At 37.7% G+C, this 7,543-nt stretch overlaps 1 protein-coding gene across 1 annotated transcript in view; it reads right to left on the reverse strand.

Moving 5' to 3' along the window:
* MACROD2 (mono-ADP ribosylhydrolase 2) overlaps positions 1 to 7,543 on the reverse strand; it is a 2,305,531-nt gene that overhangs the window by 1,940,234 nt on the left and 357,754 nt on the right. The gene's annotated exons all lie outside the window — the stretch shown is intronic.

Below are 7,543 nucleotides of genomic sequence, written 5' to 3' on the forward strand. Positions count from 1 at the left end.
TAATTATTTAACATTTATAATAATTGATTTCAATATTTATAATATTTCTACTTCCTATCCGAAAGCTCTGTCTACTTTCTGTCTGAAAGCCATATCTATTTTCTATTAGAAAATTATACTTAAAGTACATAAGATGCAACATACTTTTCTCTAAGTTCTTTCAAAAATATGATAGAAAGATTTGCTTACAAGGAACATGTAACTATAACAAACAAAACCGTTAGCTTTTATTGCACTCAAAATTTTACATAAAGTAAAAATCAAGCAAATATCAAAAGATGTATGTCCCACTTTCAAAAAATATTTAGAAACGTTAACCCAGATTTTTTTTTTTACATCAAACCTCTGTCATTTACATTTTACTTGTTCTCTTCTCTTCTTTTGTCAACCAGTAAGCTTTGCTTTTTGTCAATAAGATATGATCTGATAAGCTTATTTCAGACTCGCCCCAGGGAAGTAGGGGAGGACAGAATTATAGGTGAGCACTTCAGAGTGACAAGTCTGTTCCCTAGGCCACTGAAGAGACAAAGAGGGGCTGCTTGGGAAGTGACTCACAGTCTTGCTTCTATGTAAACACGAGAATTAAACTACCAGAAAGCTGCCTCCCAAACAAAATTGACTAATTTTTTAAAGTACCATTTTTAAAATCACATATCAATTCTATCCTCATTAAAAAAAAAAAATTTATTAAGGATAAAAGCCCACTAAAACATATTGGCAATATCTCTGTACTTTTAACAAGACTCATCAATTCTAGATCTTAATTTTTAAACACACACATGAAACCTAGCAAAGTATCTACAATTTTGTAGCACTAATATATTTTAAATGTCAAACAAAAGGAATAAAAACTTACATCATGAAAGAATTATAAATGTTTTTAAATTCCCCAAATTTGAGGTTAATCACTTAGAGTATGAAGGAAGTGAAACAGAGGGGACCACAGACATCGTTTATAACATATTTGTCATAAAAAATGGTCAGGAAATTTATTAAATAAGTAGATTTATATTCAAGATAATTTCCCATGATAATTTTTAACTTATTTTAAATAGATGGTATTGTAAAACATTCACTTAGTCCAAATCTAATTGATTAATAATATTTCATTCCTTAAAAAATTTTGCAGATAATCAATACATACCAATTCTTAAGGGAAAAAATATCAATTGTAGTACATCTGCTTCTCCCAGACACTGCCAAGGAAGAACAGTTTCCATGGTCATTTATATAAAACAGTTTTTGAGTATAGTGAAAGTGTAAGTGGCTCAGTTGTGTCCAATTCTTTGGGATCCCATGGACTGTAATCTGCCAGGCTCCTCTGTCCATTCCAAGCATGAAGACTGGAGTGGGTTGCCATTTCCTTCCAGACCCAAGGACTGAACCCGAGTCTCCCGCATTGCAGGCAGATTCTTTACCATCTGAGCCACCCCCTCAGTTTTTGATTCTACCTTAAATATGTTTCTTTCAACATTAAACATGTTTATGTGCTCAGTCACTCAGTCATGTCTGACTCTTTGACCCCATCGACTGTAGACCCCCAGGCTCCTCTGCCCATGGGATTTCCCAGGAAAGAATGCCAGAGCAAGTTGCCATTTCCTACTACTCTAGGGGATCTTCCCCACCCAGAGATAGAACCTGTGTCTCCTCCATTGGCAGGCAGATTCTTTACCACTGTGCCACCTGGGAAGCACCAAACATATTTATGTACCCAAGTAACTTGGACTTTAGGAAAATATCAGTCTTAAAAGAGGTAACTTCAAACACAAAGAAAATACAGAGATGGTTTAGAAATAAGATAAATCTCACAACAATTTCAGAAAATACTCCTCTCAGAAAATCTATTTGGGTACCTAAAATTAGTACCAATATTCCATAAACAGTGAAACAATAAGATGGTTGGCAAGTTCTGACATGCTTTAGTGGATATTAACAATGAACTATATACAGAGGATCATGTGGCTCCAGGGTAATCCACATGTATGCTGCTGCTGCTGCTGCTTCTGCTAAGTTGCTTCAGTTGTGTCCGACTCTGTGCTACCCCACAGACGGCAGCCCACTAGGCTCCCCCATCCCTGGGATTCTCCAGGCAAGAACACTGGAGTGGATTGCCATTTCCTTCTCCAATGCATAAAAGTGAAAAGTGAAAGTGAAGTCGCTCAGTCGTGTTCGACTCTCCTCGACCCCATGGACTGCAGCCCACCAGGCTCCTCCGTCCATGGGATTTTCCAGGCAAGAGTACTGGAGTGGGGTGCCACTGCCTTCTCCAATCCACATGTATGATAACTAATAAATACATATCTCAACAATTAGAGGTAAATTGTCAGTGAGAACTGACTATTGATCTGTTTTCAGTCAATGAGAACTGACTCACTGGAAAAGACTCTGATGCTGGGAAAGACTGAAGGTAGGAGGAGAAGGTGATGACAGAAGATGAGATGGCTGGATGGCATCACCAACTCGATGGACATGAGTTTGAGCAAGCTCCAGGAATTGGTGATGGACAGGAAAGCCTGGCGTGCTGCAGTCCATGAGATCACAAAGAGTCAGACATGACTAAGCAACTGAACTGATCTGGGCTCTTAGTAACTGTAAGCCATTTCTCCAAAGCTATGTTTTAAGTCATTTCTAAGAATAAGGAATTTGTCCCTTGATTTGTAATTAAGTCTCAGAACAAGACTTAGATACTATTATCTTAAGGTCTGAGCTTCCAGAACAGTACACAGAAGCATTTCTCAAATTGCTTCTTTCCCAAAGATAAACTGCTAAAGAACATAGCTTAATTTAACAGTAGTGGATTGCACCTTCTGAAGTGATCCTGGCCCTACTCATCACTATGAAGATAAAAAGCAACTATGTACAAGTTTCAGCTCTGTCTTGATAAGTAAGTGCTTTCTCAGATTTAATGAACCTTTACAATGCCCTACTTTATTGAAGTCCATAATAGGAAAACGAGATGGGTCTCATATCTCCATCTTCATAAGAGAAAGAACTGAAGTTCTTTTCCCAGGGCCACACACAGAGTGTCAGAGGAAGAATTCACTCTCTGCTTGCTCCAAGTTTGCTCCTTACAAGGTCCATTTTAGAAGTCTCTTTTTGCATTTTATATAAAAACAAAGTGAGAAGGGTGACAGGGCCTTAGGGAGTGGCAGGGGTCAAGGACACAGCCTATATCAGCTGGAGTTGGATCATGCACCACCTGCATGGCCAGACATGGAAGCACAGAAAAGGGAAGAGAGTAAGGATCAGCAGGCTTTAGTTCTGCAAGAGCCTCAGCCCATCACTTGTGGCCAGGTACTAATCTATTCTGAACCACAAGTCCTCCTCTTTCATGGGAGGTCAAAGGGGTGTTTTTTTCTCAGTTTTTTTTTTTTTTCAATCGTCTTTCTCCCAATCCCTAGCCTAAACTGTAGTAAGAGTCTAACTTGGATGTTGGGGAAAATAAGGGTGGATCAGAGGGTGGGCAGACAGGCAGGCAGGCAGGCAGGGAAATAACCACCTGATGTTTTGCTTTGATTTCTGTTTCAAGTCCTGTAATGACAGATCTCACTCCAGTGCAGTATGTTTTGGAAACATACTTAAAAGGGATATGTGATTGTTTTTAGGTACATTTTAAGTATTGACTAATAAAAGGCAAATATCAGAACAGAAGAGCAGTTTAATTTAGCATTTTTAAAACCATTTAGTATTCTAAGGCGTCTGTGACCTGCTATAATCTAATTATTTCTCCAATACCCTTTGGAATTGTTCAGAACAATGTGGTACAGTTTCTAACTGGTGCATTAAACATCTGGCCTGACTTCACAGAATTACAGATAGCTGAATGTGCACTCTCTATATATTTTATTAACATCCCATAGGCTCATGTTAAAATGTAGTACTGATGTGTCCTGACTTGCATCACTACCTGTTGACGGGAAAAACTGGGCTAGACTTGAGAAGGTCTACAAATAGAAAAAATCTTTTAAAGATGTTTTGGTAATTTAAATAGAAATTTTGGCTTAAAAAAAAAGAAAAGAAGAAGAGCGGCTTCAAGTTTATAAATTTATAAAACATGCCCAAGTTTCAGCATGCCAAATCCTCTAAAAATGAGCTAATCCCCAGCATCCATTCCTTCCTTCTCAAACTAACAGTATCCAATTGTCTTCCAGATCAAACTCGGTCCTCCATTCTCAGCCACATGTTTGAGTGGGGTTAACCCTACCTATAGCTCTTACAGGAGGACTAAGCTCACCAACATACCCCACTATCTTCCTGTAATAGGTTCAGCAATGAATAGGGTGATCAAGTTTAAAGAAATGACAAAGAGTGAATCATACATCTGTGCATGTGTAGGAGCTTCTGGAGGTGACCTATCTTCCCTTGAGCACTGCAATATGGGAATGTGACATGTGGAATTGTTACTGCCTAGGGGGAAAGCCTGGAGCTGCCAAGGATCCGATGTATATGGCCCTAGGAGGCTACCAACACTGGGAAAGGCAGCACTAGAGAAAAACTGTATTCTTGTTGACATATTTCAAGCCACTGTATCAAGAGTCACCTGAAGCCAGACCATACATTCGAACTTCTCAGTTTCATGGACCAACAGATTTCTAATCGTTGATTAGATAGTAAGGCTTGAGCTTTCCATCACTTGCAACCAAAAACTTCTTTACTGGTAATAAGCACAAGGCATTTTCATATACCAAAAGCCTAAGCTGATTTTGTTGGTTGGTTTGTTTTTTACACAACTTTGAAGACTTTATTCTCAGGAAGAGGGTGAGGGGAAGAAAAATCGTCAAGAATTTCTTTCTAAGACCTAAGGAAGCTTTAATACTTTTTAAGATTAAATTTTAAATATCATAGTTGGAGGTCTGGGGGTCATCTAGTCCTACTAGCTTCTTTGACAGGGAATTTTAAAGAATTTGTATACAGTGAATGAAGGAACGAGTCAATGGGGTAGCTTAAGTCTAGGCAGGTTGGAAGGCCTGAATTATTCCATTTCCTCTGGGAGCTGTTTATAAAAGAGTTTTGGTGGTGGTTGTTTTCACATGGATACAAAAGTCAACAGCAGAGCCTGGGAAACCTGATTTCCAAATCCAACTTCCTCCGCCCTCCATCAGGGAACATCTCATAACCTTTCAAAAAAACAGAAAAATGCAAAGTTCATCGACATGATCGGCTTAGATAATCCGACAGTTTTCAAAATGCAATATGCTAATTAAGCTTATATTCCAGCCAGTTGTTCACCATCTGAAATTCATTTTCTCATGTACAGTGTTAGATTCACTGGCTAACCCATAAAACTGAACAAAATGCAAAAAAAAAAAAAAAAAAAAAGACAAATGCCTTTTCAACCCATAGTATCTACTAGTTCTAAATCCTAGGGACATGGGACCGTGAAATGCATGAAGACAACAGGAAAAAAAAAAAATCAACAGGGAAATATCCTATTTGCTCACTTCCTTGCTCATTTCCTGGCTACATAGAACTACTACCTCAAAGCGGGATTTTAAAGTGTGAAAAAAATGTGTCATTGGTCCTCTCTGACCTCTCTTTGTGCTTCCTTCTACCACTTCTTAATGTCTCCTTTTTCCAAGTGCTCAGATGCCCTAATCTCAATACTGGCAGTTACCACTCATTTGGTACTTACTGTAAGTCAAGTACAGAGCTAATGATTTCAGAAAGATTTAGTAATTTGTCTACAGTCAAGTGGTAAAGCCAAGATGGAGCCCAGATATGCTAGACTGTGAGCCTAAAGGGCTTCTCACTGAAAAGTGCCTGCCTTCCTTCCCCTCCTACTGGGACAGCCCTCCCCTTACTGCAGTTCATCTCCCTTACGTAACGAAGGAGGAGAGGAAAGCAACCTGAATTAACTCAGAGAAACTCAGTCTTTTCAGAGGCGGCACATTTTATTTCAAAAGGGGTACATATTATTACAAGTTCACCTCCAACTGGCAGAATTTCAGACAGCTGATAAGAGCAAGAAGTGAAAAAAAAGAACAAAAACGAAAACAAATGGAAGCAGCAAAAGGGCATATATTTTTGGATGGGGTAGGCTGATGGAAGCTACCCAAGACTTGGCCTTCAGAGTTAGTGCCTTTAGTACAGTTTACATTTTTTCATAATCTCTTGCCCCTTCTACATTTTAATCCACATCTTTTTAAAAAAAAAAAAGCAACAATACATAATTGGCATTCAATAAATCCCTGCTGCCTTTATTTGCCATGTGGTGAACCAAAGCCCAGAGCAGATAATAAGTCATATTCTGAATGGCAGACGAGGGAATGGAAACCTCAGATCTCCTAACTCCCAGGCCAAGGTACCTTCTTTTGGATACTGATTACCAAAACTGTCCATTTATCTTTCTTTTCTGTTTGAGGTCTGCCTGAATAGAGATAAAACTGATTAAACATGGCTATAAAACCATAGGAATTTGGTTAGGCAAAAAGTTCTTTTTAAATATAATCAACTCCCAACTGAAAATCGCTTCTAGAAAGAATTATTTCATAAAACAGTTTAACCCATGTGTTTATTTTGTAGTAGCAGAAAAAGAAATCCATCCTTTAGCTGAGAGATTATCTTTAGTGCCACCTCCCTTTCCTCTAAACATACAGCAGCTGCATCTCAATTCAACTTTTGCTACCTAACATTTCTAAGAAATTGGCTTTTCAACAAACGTTAGAATTCTAAACCTCCTGTATTTATTGGGTCTGCCCTCAGAGGCCAGTAAAAGTGCAATCATAGAACAATAGAGGTCAATATACCTCTTATCAAGAGTTCCCCTTCTACTGTGATATCATTCATTCTCAGAGAGGAACTCAGAAGGCCAAACTGCTATCAAAGAGGCATGTAAATAGATAAACTAAACTAATGAAGAGACCATAATCAAATAGTCCTGGGAAAGACAATTAGCTAGCCTCCTTCAGAAACAAACACTCACAGAAACTTTTAGAAAGCACAAAGGAGAACCTCTGAGAATAAAGCAGACAATATGAGTTTAAGGATACTGCCCTCCAGGTAAATAGAAAAGCAAAATTCTTCCCAATGACGTTAAAAAATGAAATGCACTTAGTGGAAAACGTATAGGCCTAAAGCAACTGTTATTCAAACAGTAGAAACCAGTCTATGAAAATCAAAATTGAAAATAGAAAGTCTATAATTCTGCTAATTAGATATTGCATTGCCCAGAGTTTGCTCATATACATAAATTAAAATACAACCATTTGAATACAAGTAAAACTATTTCTGAAAGGTTTTTCTTTCTTCTATGTTTGCATCTTAAGTCTGTATCTTAACTAATGTTCAAAGCAAAAACATATCAGAAAGAAAACTACTCTATTTAATTTTTCAAAACCTTTTTAGTTTAGGAAGAGTCCCTTTAAATATGAAAAATCTATCTACTAGGCTCTAAAGAGATGTACAAATAATTTGGGGAGTATATGAAAAATAGTTTCACTTTCTAAAACCAACACATACAAACAATAACTTACTCATTACTTCCAGGGGAAAAAAAAAAAACTAGTTATCTTTTTTTTCTTTTACCCTTGTGGAATTCCTGTTT

This window comes from Bos mutus, chromosome 13, assembly GCF_027580195.1.
Source record: "Bos mutus isolate GX-2022 chromosome 13, NWIPB_WYAK_1.1, whole genome shotgun sequence".
Classification (NCBI taxonomy): Eukaryota; Metazoa; Chordata; class Mammalia; order Artiodactyla; family Bovidae; genus Bos; species Bos mutus.